Source organism: Cataglyphis hispanica, chromosome 7 (genome assembly GCF_021464435.1).
Source record: "Cataglyphis hispanica isolate Lineage 1 chromosome 7, ULB_Chis1_1.0, whole genome shotgun sequence".
Taxonomy (NCBI): Eukaryota; Metazoa; Arthropoda; class Insecta; order Hymenoptera; family Formicidae; genus Cataglyphis; species Cataglyphis hispanica.
The window spans coordinates 4,229,337-4,251,156 of NC_065960.1; the positions used below are offsets into that span (position 1 = coordinate 4,229,337).

Genomic DNA, 21,820 nt, shown 5'->3' on the forward strand with positions numbered 1-21,820 from the left:
CGATCAATCGGCGATTAAATGGCTGGTCGATTAAATAGCCAGTTGATAAGGGATTCTGTCACGAATTGGTTTTAGCTATATGGCCTGATAAGCTAATCGACGATTTCTTTACGGAGGCGCTTTAACCGTCAGAAACGACGAGCGATATCGTGCACGGTAAAAGCTCCTTTATTTCTTCAGAGATAGATTTCCAAAAAATCATAAATAAGAAGATAGATTAAATTTGTTTATTTCCTTTATTAGGTCTATATAAAAACAGGACTACTCGAAAAAAAATTTTTTAAATATCTTTAAAATTAAAGTTTATTCAAAAAGTTTATTCAATACATTTTCAATATAAAATGTTTAATATATTTAAATGTTTTATTAAAAAAAAAAATGATAAGATAAATTTTTTTATCTCCTTTAAATGAAAAGAATATGTTTTTGAAGAGAAGAAATCCATACGTATGCATATATAACATATGCTAATTATAATATTTCTTTATTTGCAATTTGAAACATTTTACATAACGTCATTGTTTTTTCAAGTTAAACTAGCCGTGCTCGTTAACATGTGCCTTTCAATTCTTATTGTGTCAGACATTATTCAAAAATGTATGCCGAGCATACAGGCCGACGGGACAACGTTCTTACATGTAACATTTGCGCCACAGAGCCGTTAGTCCTCAAACGTTCTTACCCTCTCACTTTTTTCTCGCAGAAGAGGCTTCTTCACGACGAGTAAGTGTGTTGCGTGCACGTTTGGTGCATACATACACACGCGGGTTTAAGACGAAAGAAGATCTTGATAATGTTGGAAATGTATAATCATTCAATCAATCAATAAGAATCAATGTAAAGACGTTTGTAGTACACTACTGTACATGTTTATTGTACAAACATTGTTGACGGATTATTATATATGATTGAGTGCCTTTTAGGCTAAATATTGCATGTAAAAAATAAATATTTTAATATATGATAAATTTCTAATTATTATTAAATTCTTAAAAATTATTAAAAATACAAGATTAATTATTAATTTAGTTATTATAAAAATTTTATGTAATAAAAATTATTAAATTAAAATAATTTGATTATATTAATTTTATCTAAATTTGATTGTTAAATAAAAAATTATTACATGTTCATCAAAATGATATATAATTTAAGACTTACAATATATTTATTTGCATTGGAATTTTTAGTTCACAATTAAATCGGTATCGGTGATTAAAAGATACATGATTTTCATTCTTTTTAATGTCAAATAAGAGAATACTTTAATATTCAATGAAACATAATTCGATCAACAAATTTCAGCACAATTGAATCTGGGTGTTCCGCGTATATCATTAATGTTTGATCACAATAGATCCATTGTATACTAACAGTAAGACACGCAATTATAACTTACGATCTGCGGTAGGTCGTTAAAAATCACCTGGCTTCGATGGGGTGAGGACCGATGGACACGAAAGAGTGACTCGCGCTTGGAACCTTGTCCTGGGTGTGTGAGCGCGGCTCCGTAAATAATTTATGAAATATAAATCCAGAAGAAACCAACCCTCGCAACAAATTTGACCACACCCCACCACGCCCCCTCGCGTGGTGCCTTCGGTCCTTTTCACCCTCCATCCCTTTTCCCTTTGCTCCTCGTAATTCCCCGCGTTCGTGTCGGTAAAATAATGCGCCTCCGTCCCGTTTTTTTTTTCTTTTTGCCACGGTTTCTTTCGCTCCGAGTCCTTTGTCTCTCCGTCTCCGTTTGTCTGTCTGTCTTTCGTCTTGGTGTTCCTTTGCGGGTTTGTATGCCAGAAGAGCCATTAAAACGGTAGAGCGAGCCAAAGCGACCATGAGGAAGGCCAGGAGACGAATGATGTCGGAAAGAGGGCGACGAAGAGGATAACTGACTCATTTGTTTGGTCAGTTTGAATCGACTTTCGAATCTCGCGGGCGTCAGGCTCATCCAAGTGTTCATTCGTTGCTGCGTAGTCCTAATCGCATATTCATCTGTTATTTCATCTATATTTTAGATGCAAAAATTTTCCATTTAAATAATTTTACGATTAATTGCTGACTTTTTAAAATTTTTTACACATACTAGATGATCGATTCATTTTATTTTTTATCTTTATAAAATTAAATATATATCTATGAAAAACTACTTATTAAAAGCAATTGTCGAGGATATATATATATATATATGTGTGTGTAAAAATTTGGAATTGCATTCTTAATAATTTTTTTTCTTATATTGTTACTACTTGAAAATAAAATTTAATGATAAAATATTTTGATGACAATTTGATTGAACACACTTAGATTTATGAGTTTTATCATCTACAAACGTGTAAGTTTTGATAATAAAAATCTAAAATCGGTCGCTATCTAATTTTAGTATTAATACTGACGATTTCAAATTCATAATCATTTTTTGCGGTTGGCAAGGACCGACTCTGGGTGGCGATGCCTTCTTCGTACGAATGGTCATTAATTATTATGACCGACAGGAGGGGAGAGATGACGCGGGAGTCAAAGTGGGCGAGGAGGACGTGCAGGAAGGTCGAGGGAAAACAAATAGCAATGTAAAACGAATGCGCGGACTAACAGTCCTACTCGGAATTAGGCGAGAACAAATATTCGGCTCATTTTGCACCATGATTTTGCAATTCTAAAAAAATATTCGAGATATATACGCTGAGGAATCTAATTTTAATCGATAAAATCTAATGGCAAAAAGGAATTTAAACGCGCGCGGAAAATATATATCTCTGTTTAAGTTTAATTACGCTTTACATTATTAACGTAAGGTAATAATTTTTTTTTCCGTCCGAAAGAAGTGTCGCACAATGTTTTCCTGCTCTTTCGCATGATTTCACCGATGATATCATCCGCGCATCTAGGAATGATGAGATCACATATGCATATGTATATATTCTTCACTCGTTTTCCTTTTAAGCTTTTCGTAAAATAAGTTTCTGCTCTCAGAGATCGTACAAAATGCGTTTTATTTTTTTTTTTTGTAAGCACGTTATTAAGACAGATCGACATAATTTTTTATAACGCCCGCATTGTACCATGTTTACCTTGCGCGTTTATTTGATGTAACCATATTACTGCGCTCACTTGAGCCATATCATTTTAGCCCGCCCCTTTTGTGGCTGCGTGAACCCTCCGAATAAACATGTCCACAATGGATCCTGTCTTAAATGACGCGCGAGCCAGAGGCCACTATTTTGACAGACAAAATTACATGGTCCGCGACCATAATCAAATTCAATCGCGTCTCTATCGTTACGTCTAATGGCGGTCTACCCGGTCTGTGTACTCATCGACACGGAGATGGAGGTTTCTTCAGGTCTGCGTGGGAGGGTCTCCCTTTCTCTTCTCTCAGACCTCAGGATGTCATGGACTATTACGTGAATTTACCGTAAATTTTGTATTAAGGCCTTTTTTCCCTTCGACATCACATGGGTCGCGATATAATCGAACGTTAGAACCTCGACCACACGGTGGTGGTCTCTTTATCTCGCTCCGCGACATAAATCGACCGATTTTATCGATGGCCACCGTGAAAAAACTTTGTGCGTTCCGCTTTGATTATTCGATGGATATTCCTCTTTTCTCTGGTGTAATATGATACTGCATGGAACCCTTCGTTTTGGAGCGGAGTTGATTTATTTTGAGATCACTTGTCTAAACTGCTTTCGAGTACTGTGATGTAGAGAAAAATATAAAATCTTGTAACTACTGAAGAAATATTTCTATTGTTGGACGTTTTAAGAAATTTTGTAACAAATATTTTAGAGAGAAAAATGTAAATATATTTTATCTTATCAATTGTGAAATGTGCAATTGGCTGGTCAAAACGCGCAAATAATTAATTGGATTTATTTATAAGCCGGATCGATAGAGTATAGAATTTTGCGTCGCCGTGGAATTTTCCGACGAGAAATTACGCGATGAGAAAGCATGCGCTTTGGAGAATATCCGATAATGATAACGCAGAATCAATCGGGCTATCGTTGCAGCCGGAATGCATATATCGCGGTCGTTCCCTATCGTGAGTTTAGATAGAGTGTTGGCAGAGCTGGCGAGAAGTGGAACGTCCGGTATCTCAATTGGCCGACAAATTGACGGATCGACAGGTGAATATACAGAGAGACTACAAATATAGTCTCGTACGAAATTATCGAACTGATCTGACGTCCACGATGGCCGGTATCATTGAGGACCATCAATGGAGATGAGCAGAGGAGAGGGGGAGAGAGTTCTCTTCTCTTTTATAAAGAGATCAAACGGAACCAGTTGGTCGAAGCGAATTATGAGCGGTTCACTTTTCCCACTGATGCTTTTTAATCTCTTTTAGCCGATTCGGGTTTGACAGTGAATGATTTATTTATAATGGCAACTCAGTAGCTGCCATCGCTACATTAAATCGCGATTAATTTGAGAATGACATAAGAATTGTCAATACAAATCAATGATGTTATCACATTCAATTTTGATTTATTTTATTATTTATTTTGACTGTGATTAAATTTTATCTTTTTGGATGAACAAGTTAAATCGGTTTGCATTCTCGGGTTTTTAAGTATTAATTTTAATAGATGATTAAATACATGTCTTTAAAAGAACATTATATACGATTATATTATAGAATAGATATAAAATTAATATTATTTTATATTAAAAAAAATGTAAACAAAATTTAATTTGCATTAATTTTATTTAAATTTTTAATTGAATTAATTTATTAATTATTAGTTATTTTATTTGAAAAATATGTTTTTAGCCTAAAGTCATGTTTACTATTCTAATCTTATCTCATCTCATCTCTGGTATACATATAATGAATTATCGTGGACATATTCGTGTTTTATTGGCTTTATTATATCAGAAAAGGGAGAGAGAAGTAATTCGTGTCGTAAGGGGGAAGAAAAATCATCGATAAACGACTGGCATAAAAATCGCAAAGATATGTTCCGAGATTGGAGGGGAGATGCTCGAGGGGAAAACACGATCGCTTTTAGCCTTATCGTTCCGACAGTCCTAATAGGACGCGAGAGATGAGCGTTTACCGCTTCAACGCCCGAAACTTAAGAGATAAGCCAGATAAACGGACGGGAAACGAGGTTCGTGCTGAACACGAAAGTTTGAATAATTATCATGCGACGAGACGCAATCGCGTAACTGGAAACGTGTAATACGCACTCCGAGAGGTGCTTGATGGATGAATCTAGATATCCGTTCCATATATGTGTGTAGCGTATGGACATTAACATAAACATTATTTAACATTATCACGTTCATAAAATTGAAGAGAGAGATATTTACGCTTCATTACTTTATACAGGCTTATTTAGGGATATGTTTGCTGGATCGTTCGATCGTGGTTTGCGGAAAATCCGAGATTCCAGAATCGCTTCGGACCAACATTGGTTAACGTCAATACCGATTAGCGCAATCTCTCCTACTCTAATTAGTGGGAGCTTAAATCTAAATGCTGGCGAGTCGATAATCCCCAAATTAATTTGATCGCGCGGCCGACAACTAGGTTGTAAAATCTATATATCGCGGACGGAAACGTAATCGCAAAGTGGACAGAGATTTAATTAACTCCAACACTGCCACCGATGCGCGATGCAACCTTATCCGATGTGATGAGACGCGATCAAGAATTTCTCGCTACGGCTCCTCGCGTGATAACGAACCGCTTTTCGAGGCCCTTTAGAGACCGTGGAGTGGGACACTGTCAAGGACGAGCGAGGTCCTTTACACGGCGGAACGGGACAATTCGCCCCGTATACAAATGCAATTTCGCTCTCGCGCGCGTCCGTTATGATCAGCAATATTTCGGGTATAAGAAATGGGAGGCAATCTATATGTAAGTAAGGCCTCTCGGACGGACACGTATCCCTCTCGCGCGAGGCCGGTCGGTCTTTCTGCCCGGAGGAAAAGGTGTCGGGACCCGAGAGGGGTGGGAAGAGTAGGACGAGAGGGGTTCCTCTGCGAGCGAGATAGCATCTCGAGGGGATCGGTAGCCGCGGAAGCAGGAGCGTAGATCATGCTAATGGTATTCCGCCGATACTACGATGCATGCGTGCTCTTCGTATCGTGGCACCCGTCTCGATTATTATCGATGAATGATATCGGACTATCGCAATGTCCGGCGGATATGGCGCGCGTTTCGCGCTACTTTGCACTCGCGTCATAAATCCCTGCGTATACGATGATAATTGAGACGTGGAAAAGCCGGGCGGATTAAGCGTCGGAATAAATATCCTCGACGTGAATCGGCGAGATCCTAACGAGTGGACATGACTATCAATCCGCTGTCGCATTGCAATCGACAATTGAACTTAACGGATTTGTCAGGACTATAGCTCTGCGAAATATTTTAATACATACACAATTGCTCTTATATATTTATCTTATTAGTCTATGAATTTAAAAAAGAAAACTTCATGGATTTAGCAATTTATTTTTTTTTTTATAAAAATATAGAAAGTAATGTTTTGCGATCTGTCAGAGGGAGACGAAATTGCCAGCTGCCTTGCCGTTTCACATATGATTATGATATCAGCTATTTTTTATTATGATCCATTACAAAAATTGTCATTTTTTTTTTAGGGAAAATTAATACTTTTATTATTCAACTGAAAAAATAGAGAGAAGGAAAAACAATTTAGAGATTCTACATTAAACATCTAGCTAAAAAAATATCTTTATACTAACAAAGTATAGTTTTTTTTATGTTTAATGCTTCTCGTTGATGGCATTGCCGATCATTTGTTAGGCCTATCATTAAGTTCGGATCTTTAGCAGGCGTCGAAAGGATCGGAACGTTCGACATCAACGCGCTTGGCAGGAGACGAGATCTCTCCGGTGAGTCTCTTGTGCGAGACAAGGCTCGACGAGGATGAAGTATCTCGTGGTAGGCCGTAACAAATCTCGAAACAAACAGACGCTATGGCAGATTCGCCATTTAAAATCACAGCGTGAACGACCCGTTGACCCAGGGCCCGAGCTTTAATTTGGAAATATGTCGACCGATTATGGCGCCCAGAGGGGGGTGGCTGTGCGCCATTCAACGCCTCCCCCTTCCACCCTCGACTCCCCCTGCGATCTTTGCCGGCGAGGAGGTAATTTATGCACCCGTGGATTTCGGCCTTTAAACGCCAGCTTAATAATAGACTTAAATGGCTTGTTAACCTTAATTAGCCGTAAATCAGCCGCGATTCTCTCTCTCTCCCTCCTCTCTTCTCCATCGCGCAGATTAACAGCCGCGCGTAGAATCGCCATCAATAATACTTCGTAAGCCGCGAAACAATGCTCTATACGGGGGTATGCGACTTGATTTATGTGCGGAGGTAAGAAACCGGGATTCTCCTCGACATCGCGTTTGTCCGTCGTATGGTAGAAGCCGCCCCGTTATAAAGAAGCCGCTGTTGCTTCTCGCTGCCGGCATGGACGCGTTATCGCAGGATTTATAAGATTTCTGATTACATTTAGCCTCCAAAAAAAAACGTCGAGATTTCGCGATTATTATCTACTGGAGGGTGTAAACCGAATATACACCTATATATATATATTTTTTAAACAACTAAAAATAATTTTAAGCAAGAATAATTATATGGAATTATTTAATTAAAAATCATTATTCATTTAGAAAATTATGGTACTGAATAAAATACGCTAAAAATTATATTCATAACTAAAAGAATGAAATAAAATTAATAGAATGTCTCAGTTACTATGTGCTGTCTTCTTGCATAATCATAAGTTTAATTATTTCTAACAGGACTTCTTAATCTCCTGTAAGGAGCAATTGGAGCAAGGAAAGAAAAAAGCATCTTACGAAATGTGTGTACAAACTATGAGAGATTAATTGGCGCAGTAAAGCAGCACTAATCGGATAATATCACATTTATTATAGGCACAATCCAGCACGTTTTATCTACGCGCAGAATAGCTACGGCGACAGACAGCCGTTTTTTTTTCTTCTTATTTCGACACGATTATGACGGAATCTGGCACGTCGGGGGTACCAGAACTCGAACGATCCTGCCCGACCAGAAAGCGCAACACAATTATGGGTCGATGGCCATATTACTCATGTCGTGCCTCACCGCCGCGGACCTGTAGTTAACTTATCTCATCTACATAACCGCGTCCCCATCGCCTCCCCATCCACCGCTCGAGCTGACCGAAAAATACGTCTCCGCGGTTGATCAGTCCCCTTGCGCCCCGCGAGAATGCAAATGCATCGGAAATTAAAGATTCCGCGTGGAGCGAGTGAGCATGTATCGGTACATATCGTTGCATCGCAAAGCAACAATTGAGATTCGATGAATCTCAATTATTGCTTTGTGCGTATAACATTTTTTTTTGCTCTTCATATTTATAATCATGTTATCCTTTATAACATTAAAAGATATCCATTGTGTTAAAATTTATGAATATGTGTGAATTCGAAATATTCGCGAAAGTATTCACGTGAAATTTCATTATTTATTTTACAGTTACAAGAATCCTAAATGCAGGATTGAGAGGATTGACTTCTAGTTAAATTACAGCACAAATACGAACCGTCGCTCGCCGAATGACGTTTACGTTACGACGTTGGTTAAGTGGCTTGACCTCATCGTCGTTGACTGGTCTCCCGCGGAAATCGAATCGCATGCAATCGATGCTAAGCTCGATGCAGGTAGTTTATGCATAATTGACAATTTCCAGCTTGAGGCTAAATTTCGCTTTATGTAATTAAATCGTAAATATATTCAAAGAGATCGATTATAAAACAAAGATTCAAATCTTGGAAAGCTGTGGGAAAAGATGAAACGCTTGCAAGAGAAAAATCGATTTCGAATTAATCAAGGAATCTCTAGATAAAGGAAAGCGCGTATCTCGGTACATCACACACTTCGTGTAGTGTCTTATCCGTGTAAACCTCGCCCTTAGTTCGCGAACGTCACGATAAATTCGTCCCGCTCGAATCCTATCGCCGCGCGATATCGCGCCGAGGCCATAAAATGCCTCCGGCGAAGGCCCGTTGGATGAAAAACCGATGGCGCCAGGCGGCCGTTACAGGTTGTTACAACCATCATCGTGTGTGCCGCGTGTGGCGCAACGTGTTGCCGAGCATGGAGACTTTTACGCGGAGCCCCTTGATTACATATTCGCCCGCGGTGCGTTATTACACGCTTTCAGGTTCGCATAAAAGCGCGCGAGCAGCGCGCGTAACTGCGCCTTTAAATATGCGTTGCGTTTGCCTAAGTAGCCGAAAAAATGGAAAGCGATATTGCGTTAAAACGAACGATGTTATCTCGATTTTTTTAATACCTTGTATAATATATTCTGTTGGGATTATAAATTGGCTTTATTGAAGAGAATTTTAGTTTCGTAAATTATATATTAGTTCTCTTATATCTCTTTAATATTTTTCAGTTTAATAATATGAAACGAAAATATTGTAAAAAAGATAATAAATAAATTCGCGAGTTACATAATTTATATTATTTTTACGAGATTTAAGTTCTTTGATTCAGTTGGTGAATTAAAAAGTATTATTTATACGCGAGATAAAGGGTGGTACTTTACATCGTGTGTAATCACCGTGAAATCTCTGTGTGAAATGCCCGCAAGAAAGTACAATTATATTGCTTGCGTTAAACTACCGTGAGATTCGTTTAATTGCTACCAATTTCTGCGAAAATTTACGAGTGACGTTCACAGCATGCGTTTGATTACTCCGGAACATTCATCCTTGTCTAAAATGTCAAGAAATTCAAGATTTTTTCCGCTCTCGTGATTTTAATATATATATTTAATTTAACTTTTTTTTTTAATTAAAATTTTCGTCACATTTATCGATATATTCTTTATCTTATAAATTTATATAACAAGATCGTGATATTATTATCCGTAAATCGACTTGAAATAGGATGAATATCCAGAGTAAAAATAAAATCTCTCTTGATTAAAGTTGCGCGAGTCGTCAATTAAACCAATCCGCTTCGCCATTGCTAACAGAGACGAACGTTAATTTGCAAAAGATATCTAGTACTGGTTGCATATCTCATAAACACTTCTTGTGAGGATGAAAGCCACATCGCGCGCGCGCATAAACCGCGTATATCGACTCGCGAGATCCCATCCTTGCGATGATTGTCAGCGTGTAATGCCGGCAATTAGGCGAAGCAGAGGGAGATACTCGTCGAAAAAGTGCGCTAACACGACTGTTTGCTAATTACCGGTTGCTCTTTATCCGCGAAGGTCTCTCCTGGAACGGACGACGGCTTCCGGCGATAGTGAGCCTTGTACGACCAAGTGCAATAATCGCGATTGGTGGGGATTCCTACGCCGTGTTTCGCGTCTTATTTTCAGACCTTTATCGGGAAGAATTAGATGGAGAATGAAGTGACGTACGCGCACGCGATAATTCTACTCATTAAGCGCGATCAATGTATTCAGTGTCATGTGAATTACAACCCTGCTCGAGGATAAAGTGACAACTGGAAAATAAGAATATAATTTGTCACAAAAGATATTAATTTGAAAAATAGCTTTTTTTTCAATTAACTCTATTTTTAACAATTTTTTTTTTTTTTGAGAGTATTATATATTAGATTACTTGTCTGAGTTTATTGAATTTTATTATTGATTGTCCAGCATCGACAAATTATAAAAAACAGCGTGAAACATATTAAAAAAAAAAACAATGGCCTCGACAAACGCTTACTCGCGATAGCCTGGCCGGTATAAAGAGTTGTCAGTTGTCGGCGCGAATTGCTCCCGAGTGAATTGCGCGAAACGGCTCTTGGGATTAGTTCATTTCGATATTGGACAGCTCGTTACTCCTCCATTGCTTCGCACCGGTTCACAATTAGCGTCGCGGATGCATTTACCTCTGAGATGGTCGCCGTGGCCGCCGCGGGAAAAGTCCGTCGATACGGTCATCTAGCTAATTAATTACCGGCTTATCTTCGTCCCACAGGTCTGTCGCTTCTATCACCTACCTATCTACCTGAACGAAACATAGTTAAAAACGTAGACGCGGTCATTTTTTTTGAGACAGCCACGCCGCGATCAAGCGATTGATATAGGTAGTGGAAATTATTTCTATGAACGTTCGGCTGTATAAATTTTTTTTATAATTTAAATTTTCAATTGCAAAATTTATTTATTATATCTATTTTTTTTTTTATAAATTTGGGTTATTAAAAGGGTTTTCAGTTTGCTTTAGTTTTTTGTTTTTAATAGTTTTTGGTAGCGCCATTAATATTTTTATAAAAAAATTTGTTACGTTAATTTGTCAAATAAAATATAGGAATGTAAAATGTTTACATTTGTGAAATTGTTAAATAAGATTTATATGCAATTGCAAAAATATTTTGTCAGTAAAATTTTAATAATTTGTTAAGACAAACATGTTATTTTATCCTTCATATTAAAATTTCTAACATTTCATGTAACGAAAGATCATTAATACAAAAAAATAATAGATTGAAAAACTGAGAATGACAAACATTTTCTACTAACATTCTTATGTCATATAAATCATAGTAAGACATATAATGAATACCGCATATTGCAGGAATATTCATAGGCTATCTGCGAATAATTGAGGCAATTAAAAGCTAGCTTGTTATACCCCTATAAAGTTCGCGGAGATACCGTGCTATTCAGGTGGGTTAATAAAGTTCTCGCGAGATGCCATAACGACTTAATCGCTGATTTACAGGAAAATTCTGCGTAACGTGGTGCGATATAGCGGGCGATAAAACGAATCGCGTGTAAAAAAAGGGAGAGCAAATCGCGAACAGGATAACGCCCAGGTATTTCTTAATTCGTTGAATCGTCAACGGCAATCAGTCCGGGGCCTGCTGAGAATCGCTCTTAAAAATTCCCATCGGTGATTACGGCGCTCTTATCGCGCGCGATCGATCCGCATTCCGCAAGTCAGATCGGCGACGTTGTAATCGCTCAGATAAGCATGAAATTCGGCTGTGAACGCAATCATTTTGTAATTATTAAACGTACGTTCCAGCATTTTAGCTCGATTCACAGTAAGACACTACGAAATATGTATAATAATTATAATGATGAGAAATATTCGATTTTTTTTCTTTGAGAAAAAATACTCTTGACGCGATAATGCATTGAAGAAATTATACACAAAATTATAAAATTTTCTTATGAGGCACATAATATATATATATTTAAATTTGTATCTCTTAGAATGCATTTTATAATTTTAAAAATGTAGAGGAATTTGAAATATGTATTGCGAGAATTTGCAAAATGAAAATAAAAGAATACAAAATTTAAGAGCATTATATTTGAGGCGATCACATGCGCAACTTTGTTCGTTAGTTCAAGTCAATATCAATGAATTCCGCGAAGCTTGTCCATAGTAATCTTAAGCGGTGCAAGTGTTGCGATAGGCTGGATGGTAATACTGCGATGGCCTCTATGTAAATGAGAAATTGTAATTAACCGAGGTGACGGGCGAGAGAAAGATGCCGGGAAAGGGGGGGGGGGCCGGTTCCTGCTCCGGAGAACGTTCCCCGTCGATGAACGAAGAGCGCTCCAGATTTTTCGGCCTGTCGTCGAACGATGCGCGCGGTTAATGCGCTTCGAAGGCCTACAGGGTGGCGTTTCATTTTTGCATTAATGCCACTCTACTCCTCGTTACTTGTGGTAAGAAATGCGCGGCGCAAGCAAGAAAAAGACGCGACAAACGAGGACTTTCTGAATTCGTTAAAAGTTAAATTCGTTAAAAGTATCTGCTAAATTCCGTTAAAATTAGCATATGCAAATAAACATAAATATTCTGTGTTTCACTAAAGGAAAGGGGGTGCGCCAGGGGTTACCAGAAATTAAACTTGTCGGTAAAATAGCTTGACGATTTTCGAAATGGACGGTTAAAACTTAGCTACATAAAACAATTGTGAGATATTATCTCGATAAGCTATCGTATTATTTTGTGGTAGATGCTATATAAAAAATTCTTTTTTTTCTTACAATGAATTTTGAACAGATTCTACTATGGCATTATTTGGAAAATAAAAAATATTCTAAAAATAAAAAAAATTCTTGTATCGGTCCCTTCTTTCACTCCTTCCAATTTTCTGAGATACATAGAGTTCTCGTCGTAATGCGATTTTCATAGTGTAAATCCGGGTGTAAACGATGCTTGTTCTCACGCGTGTATCTATCCTGCGAGCGCACGGCCGAGTTACATGGACGAGAATGCGCGGATGGTCGCGTGTAATTAAGATCTGACTTGTCAGAGACCCGCGGCTCTTTCTTGCCCGACCCTCCGCTCCACGCATGGGCTGGCACGCAACTACGCGCCATCCTTTCACGTTCCACGCGTGCCTCTCTCGGCTGCGTCCGCGATGCACCACGCTCTTTAACCGCCATTACGTTGTACGACGTTGTTTAATCATTCTTGAACGCGGGCGTCGCGAGAGGGACGCGTTACTCTTACACTCGCACTCTAAGATTTCACGGAAGTTTACATTTTTTGAATCCTCGATACTCGAGATATTTTCTTCGGGTATTTATTACTTGTGTAAATATTATTTTTATTTTTATTATAAATCTTAATATTATACAAATTAATACATGGTTCAATTTTGTTTTCTATAAATTTCAGTCAGTTATAGTTTTTCAACAATACTATTTACGAAGTGCAAATTAAATTCGTAATTTCATCGCTCGTTAAAAAAAAAAAAAAAAGGTTAGTTGTTTGATCTATTTTTGAAAATTGTTTCTTCTATTTTTACACAAGAAATAAATATATGATATCAGTTGTATAAAATTATAATTTAAACGCTCTTTTCTTTTCTCTTGGTCGTTCTTAATGAATACGAGCTGCTGTCTCCTCGTTTCACGTATACGCAATGCAGATTGCTCTATGTCAAGTCATGTCGTGTCATTGCATGTTGTCTCGCCCGTTATGTAGACAAACGCGGCTTGACGTTATGCAGGATATTTACGAAGTCCTTATCTCTTTGGTTGAAGTCATTATATATACAAATTCGGATAAATGACACGACGACACGGGAATGTCATTTATCTGAAGCTGTAGTCTTAACTTTAACTTGTTACGTCAACGATTTAAAGATGATAAAACTGCACTCTCAAAATAAAAAATAAGCTTATATTATTTTATTACATTATTTTTATTATATTATAATTATCTATATATATGTTCTATTATATTATCTTCTTTAACATTTCAATATAATTAAAAAAAATTTCAAATAAAATCTTTCTTCACATAAAAACTCAAATCATCAATAATATAATATATCTATAATATATATTGACTTAATTTCAATTTAATGACTTATTTGCCCCCGTCATATAAACATCATATTTATCATATCAATATGACAGATCATAAACCTTCGATATTAAATCCGCGATCTGAATCTGAACTTTATAAACAGCCTGCATTAATCGAGCCTATCCCTTGAATAGCAATCGAAACCTTCATTATCATTAAATGAATGCAATCTTAGACTTCTGCAATGTAACGTTCACCTCCACCTTTAATCTCTGCCGCGGATATCCATCGTCAGCCCTATCCTTCGGATAGGCATCGCGATTTCGTTCGATTCTTCCGCATATATATCTCCTACCACCTGGCCTTTCCTCATCGCGTTGCTCGGTGGCCTATCATACGGTAGCGATTATCATTTTTTAGCGCAGTTCACTTATAACGCCGCTCTCCCGATTTCCATCTCTGTATCAGATATTTATGAACGAATACCTGAATGCGCGCGCGAAGCATTCCCGCTTCGGCCACGAGCCATTCTAATCGACCCACGACGTTTCGTCGAACGACATATCCGGAATTCCAACGAGTTCTCCGCATCTAATAGTTTGAACACGCGCTACGAGCGTTTCTAGCACGGCGCGAATGATCCGCATCCGCTTCTCTCGCTCTACATTGGAATACGTTTAACCCAGTTTAAGCTCATTGCTGATACAATGTGTTTGAATAACCCTGTACTGCTAAGAATTACATTAGCCGGTTTCATACATTGCGGATTTTAACCTTTTTCCATATTGACGATAGATGCATAATATAAGACTAACGGAGTTTATGGAATTCCTTCTTAAATACATGTTAGGGAGAGGCATCGAGAGAGGAAAACCCGAAGGAGATCCTATCCTATTCCTACGCCTCGGACTTTCCTGAAGTAGACTATCATTTCGTGACCGAGTGCTTGTTTACTCAGTTACTCGAGAGGCACGTCCGCGTGGTTAAACACTCGAGCAACGGCCGGGCATTAATGCAGGCTGTATTGTCAGATGGAGACGACAAGACGCGCCGTGTCCGATGCCTCACAATGCTAACGCGCGCTCGGTTCGCTCGCAACGCGTCGCGATGTTGGAGAAACAGAGTGGAATTCCACTTCCATAAATTTCTTCCTACGTACTACGCGTCATCGGCCACGTGGTTTCCCTCGAACAACACACAAACCACAGCTGACCGATCGTTCCAACTCGAAATAACATTCGCGATTGACAGCTCATCGCAAATGTTGACAAGCGCTCACGAATAATGCGGATAGGCTTTGAATTATGTCACCGATAATCGATACGATCATTAGTATCGCAAGCAAGAATAGGCAACCGAATGAAAAAGCCACAAGCTTGGATTTTATCGCACCATTTTTTTTTCAAGGCACAATCGCATTCTAATCCTTAGAAATATAATTCGCCGTATTATTAGAATAAAGATTCGTGTCCAGTATAGAAGATGAAGTATAATTAGAATTGTTAGAACCTTCTCGTCATAATCTTTTGCATGCATAATCGCGCGTGGGAGCGATAGTTTTGCGTATGCACTAGACCAGCTGGAAATTATTTACAATGATAACTCTGATTCTTGTATAATTGAATGCGGTGCGTCGCAATTATCGCGCGGCGGGATTAGGCGAAGGACTTGGCGTTTCAATCTTCAACCTGCGACAGTGACTTTGCAACTTACGACTTCCCGGTCGAGGAGAGCACTCCCGCCATGAACGAGATTCTCGGTAGTGGTCAGGAGCAAAAAGAGCTTCAAGATCAACAATAAGAAAGAGAGCGTCGGAGTACGCATGTCACAAGCTTCCATTAACATCCATTTTGCAAACTTGCTGTTTTGGTGACTCTACGATTTGTCATAATCATGTTTGCAAATCTCCTAATTTTGCTATTGTGTTTATCCCGCTCCTCCTTAAATCAGACGCGTAATTATTATTTATATTATTATTTATGTACTTCTAAAAATAAAACTAAAATTTTTATTTTTATCTGCTTATTATTTAAAAAAATTCCACACGATGATTACATCTTTATTTCTAAAAAAAAAGGAAGTAGATGCGTGATTACAATTTCGGCAGAATCAATACATCCCGTCAAATAGATGAAAATATAGTGTTATTATTAATATTAGTGCATAACATTATATTTATCGATGTAATATATTTTAGATTGCTTTTACACGAATGCTCTAAAAATTTGAAGAGGATTGATTTACGGTGAGAAAAATATAACACCGTCGCGCACGACCAATGAAACAGGTTTCCACACGTGTGTCATAAAAAATATACCCGGGGTGCAGAATCGACCCTCGCATAGGGCCAAGTCGTGACTAATGGCGGTGCGCGGGTCACTTTCATCCTTTTACGGCGGAAAGCCGGAGTAAAAAATCGTGTAGCTGACGGGGATTAAAAGTCCTTACGTGCCCTAATAGTCCTTAATTGAAAGGCCCCACCGACGACGAGCGGGGACGATTTTTACTTTCGACATCTTTATGCGGCGTAACGTAACACGACAACTCGTGCGAAGTCGTGTCCTGCGGCGTTGGATGGTTGCTTTTACCGCGGTATACGTATAAAATTAGGAATCGAAAGGGGAAAAAAAAGATCGCATTATTACGTATAATGATCGACGTAATGATCGTGATTAAGGCTTTTCGGGCGTGCCGAGGAATCTGCGGCTAATCCCAAATTCACCTGTCGTCTTTGGTAACTTCATCTCTTAATCGTTCACCCTTGACGTTAGTCCGCCAAATGCTATTAACTATATTGTCCCGGCAGTCTGGATGGCGGCCAATTGCAGCAGGAAATGCATTCGAAACCATTACCAAGGTAAACCGCGTTTAATCAACGTCGCGGTGCGCTTTGGAGCATAAAATCAAAATGATCTTAGTTTAAGGATAGAAAATTGATCAAAGATTAATTTATAATTTTGCCAATTATTACAACAAATATTTTCTAGATTTCCTTTTTTAAATATAACGGTAATAGGATTCTGTGAATTGCATTTTAAATTGAATCGCGCAGCGAGAAGATTAAGTGCTTTGTGGCATTGCGGTCGAAAGTACTGTAGATGTTTGATTTAAAATATTAACGCCTAAAGCCGAAAACCTTGTCGGGTTTCTACCCACAATCTCATCCGCAAGCGGCGGCGCGGACGATATTATGAAACAAAACATTAAAACAAGACAGCACTCTCCGAGAATAAGTCTACTAAAAAGGTGTGAGAGAAATCGGAAGGGCAACTGAACGTGAGATTTTGTCTAAGTAGCGATAATATCGACTTTCAACGGGCGTTTCTGCGTAACGGTCGGTGAGCACGAAATCCACGCATTCATTAGCAGTCTCCGATCAGTGGCGGATTTCCTTATATCGATGCCCTAAGCGCTTTTAATAAACGAGATTCTTTAATAAAATGTTCGTTTTCTGAATATATTTATTTTTTATTAATTTTGCAATTGCAAATTTTGTCGGGATAGCCGTCTAGATATTGTTTTCAAAATTTTTTTAAATATTCCCCAAGTTTCTTATGTTGAAATTCTTTGTTATAAATTTTTATTAATCAATTATTTTAGTTGAAATTATATTTCTTTTTTGAAATAATTTATTAAAAAATATATTGCAGAGATTATGTGTTTATTCATGAGATGATATTAAAGTGCACCAAATCTTAATCCGTCACTGCCTCCGATACCTTCATTAAATGAGAATTCCAGAAACAGTCGGTCACATGTGTGCCAAGTTGACTCATCATCACGCGTAGCATCAGGTCTCGCCTACCTTCGAAAGTGCTTCTCAATAATCTCGAGAGTCGGCGCGAAGTGGCTTAGGCGGAGGCGCCGCACGATTTTTCGGCACACATTAGCGATCCGGTAGGCGTAATCGTGCGTTAAGTGCGTTGAATTTAAGAGAGCTTGGCGATAAAAGCAACCGTTTTCTTCACCAACCGCGATTCCGTGATTTTGCTGGACGGCTCTTTACGATCTGTTAGTCGTCGAAACATTTTTAATACAGCGATCCTTTCACTTCTCTTGTATGTAGAATTTCTTAGAAGAGCGATGCGCTTTCGAAAGTAGTTGAGAAAAATGATTTGATTTGATTTTAAATTTTTTAGAGTTACACAGAATGAAAAGCGAGAATCTCCTAGTGTATTTAAAGAAAGGAGATAGAGTTTCTGTTCTGCAATTAATTCTAATTCATATTTATTAATTTTGATTTTAATATTTGAGATAAAGAGCTAGAAAATCTCAGAGAATATAATACGAAGGTAGTATATACGCGCGATTACGTGTATCTGAAATACCGCTGTTTCTCTCATAGTTCCGCTTATATATTCTTCTTGCCTTTATATATCTAAAAAATCGCATAACTTTGCTATAACTGATATTACCTCACAGTTTGCGCGAACATATCCCGTCACGCTTGTCAAGTACGTTAAAGGATCGCTTCCTGCATCTCTTTAGATTTCCTCCGCCTATGAAATTTGCACCGGCATTCGTGCAGGTGCGTCGCTCCATCGGCGATATGATGACGCGTTTCCCGACAATATTATTCAGCCGACAAAAGCGGGAATAGCGTGGTGCGCTCATACATTATTATTGCCTCCATTAGTCGTTAATATATGCAAAATATCCTTATTCGTAGGATCGGCGGGTCTTGTGTATCATACAGGCTCATAGAGTTTATGATATCCAGGCCTGGCTCTAGATTTCCTGCCATATAGAAGAATTCTCGCTTTTTATATTTTTTTTTTCTATATTTGCCGGATTACAAAAATGTAGAAAAGAAAGAAAGAGAGCAAGCCATATTATCAAAAATAAAACAAAAATAATATAATTTTCAATTAGAATATTTATTTTATTTTGATGTGGTTTGTTTCAATTTAATTAAAAATGATAAAATATAAAAAATGATCTCAAAAGGCTAACGTAAGAATGGAAAGATACGTCGAACAGAATTAATACTCTTTCGTCGCGATGCTGAGGATACGCACGGTTTGATCTGGAGCCGCCGGACCTGATCGACGATCATACGAGTTCGCGTTAACGATATGTATCTGCGGTTAAAACTCCGCGGCCTTGATATCGGCAGTCATGTCAGTTTCGATCGAATTAAACCTCGTCTTTCCTTAATTATTTCGTGCGGTCGCTATCTGCGAGCAGCTCGTCGAGGGAGCAATTTAACGGCCCCGCGTTCATATTATCTCGTATCTCGCATGCTTTTCGAGTGCGCGCCGCCGCCGCCGCCGATTTAAATCCCTTTCGACGACTCGATCGTGCGCGCGGGCACGAACGGGGCCCGTAATCTGCGAATATATTTCACGAGCTGCGTATACGCGAGCGGGTTACTCAAACGGGATTATCCCCTTTCACGATCCGGCGAGACGAGATTTTAATTAAGCCATGACACTTGGCGCTAACGCACCGTCGTAATAATTTGTCCTTATCCGTGCGTTGCGGGTGGTGCGCCCCCGTCAAAGTCAGTATTTCCTTCTTACAACGAGAAACGTTTCCTTAATAGAGATCCGTATTTATTGGGGCTAACAAGAGCCGGATCATCGAGATTTGGCGGTCAGATTCTCGTCTGGTCATTAGCAGGATTATCCTTTTCGTAAAACAAAACGATATATGATATGAAGCTACGTTGTGTTCTCCCACGTGTGACTCTGTAAAAATAAATATCTTTTTCTTTCTTTCTTCCTTCGCACTATTAGCGCGTATTGGCATTGTCACGACGCTGTACAATATGGTCATATTCTTTCGCAATTGTCCCATTGCTTTAACATTCTCACTTTTCCGTCACCGGTGAGTCATATTTCTATTACATGTCTCCGAAGAATAAAACGGGCAAGTTATCTTCTAAGCAAATAATCGTTAAACCCTGCCAAGCAAATAATCGTTAAACCCTGCCATTAATTAATAACTTATATATTTTTTTAAATTTAAAATTAGTTTATGTACAAGAAGCTTTTTCACAAAAATAAATTTTAATGATTTTATAAATTTAAAATCTTGACTTGACATTAGGCATTAAAATTTTATATCCGATATATAGATATGTATCAAATATTAAACACTTCATCAACAATAGATGATATAATTCTCATTTGAAATTGATTACCGATTAAAATAATCATCAAATTTTAACCAGTAATTAAATTTTACATTATTAAATTATTCCAGAGAAAGATATCTTTATAGCTAAAAAATATATATATATATATATATATATATATATATATATATATATATAGATAATTATAATGAGATTATTTTTTTATTTTATTGCATATTATTTATAACAGCTGAACAATAATAATATGTAATTATCGTAAACTTTGAAAACGATGTATTAACGAGAGATTACTTGTTCTCGCGATACTCGAGGCTTTCTTTGCAAATTTTATCACAAACATTGTGCGTGTATCGCGTGCGCGTACACGCGTGTAAATTTCGCCCACACGCCGCTCAATGTAAAGGAAACGTGTTTCTTTCCGTGAACTTCCCTCGTCGCCGCTTTGAGATCTTGCGATCGTCGCGGTAGGTAATTAGAAGCGCGCGTCGCGGTGATTTAGCATAATGAGAAACGTATAATTACGTTCCCCGTACAAGTTGCGCGCGGTACTACCGTCGATTAACGTAAATCTGCGAAACAGTATAAGAATCAATTACAGAAGGCGCTCGGAAAGCCACACAGAGCGCGATCAGATACATGGAAGCATCGATGGTTGTTCTCGTGAACTACGATCGACAAAGAAATATAAACCTCGTTCTGACATCATACTTTGGTCCTCTCGATATAAATCGAAATATGCTCCTAAAAACAAGATATTTAAACTTTTATAACAAAGAGAAATTTATTTTTTAAATTACAATTTTTTTTCTCAAATTAAGGTACATTAATTTAAAAAAAAGGTTATTTTTTATATAAAACTTAATATTTTATTTATTACGAATACATATGTAAAATTTATTTGAATCTGTCGAGGAGTTCATAATAAAGTTGACACGATTGTATCGCGTCTCGAGGATATTATTTTCTTTATTAACGTCACGGGGAGTTCATTGATTATGTCGGAACTTTCACGAAAAGAAAAAAGAATCTCAGCTTGACGGCTATATGACATTTTCTCAGTGCACACTGTTTAAATATTCGCGAAACTTCGGCGATAGATCAATCTGACGGATGACGTCGATGAAAGGGTGCGTTATAAGAAACCCCGAAGTCATGCCGAGTGCCTTAACTTTTCACGCTCGTCACTTCCGGACTAACTCAGCTAGCCTCTTCTCTTTTTCAGTTGCTTCTTGTTCGAGTTTCTCTCTAGCTTTTTCAGAGTCGTTACTCGTTCTCGGTCGCAGAGTCTAATCTAAATGGAAACTGATAAAACTTACTCTTTCCAACAGACAAGAAGTTTCGTTCTCATTTACTGGAAATATTACTTGCGTCATTTTAGAATGTCAAAAAAAAAAAATTCTATTTTTAGTCTTTAATTAATTTTTATCAAATATTTT

The 21,820-nt window shown here is 37.9% G+C and overlaps 2 protein-coding genes across 2 annotated transcripts in view; both read left to right on the forward strand.

Annotated features, from left to right (window-relative positions):
- LOC126851120 (agrin-like) overlaps positions 1-21,820 on the forward strand; it is a 459,405-nt gene that overhangs the window by 77,981 nt on the left and 359,604 nt on the right. The gene's annotated exons all lie outside the window — the stretch shown is intronic.
- Positions 1-21,820, forward strand: part of LOC126851163 (uncharacterized) — a 264,034-nt gene that overhangs the window by 16,684 nt on the left and 225,530 nt on the right. The gene's annotated exons all lie outside the window — the stretch shown is intronic.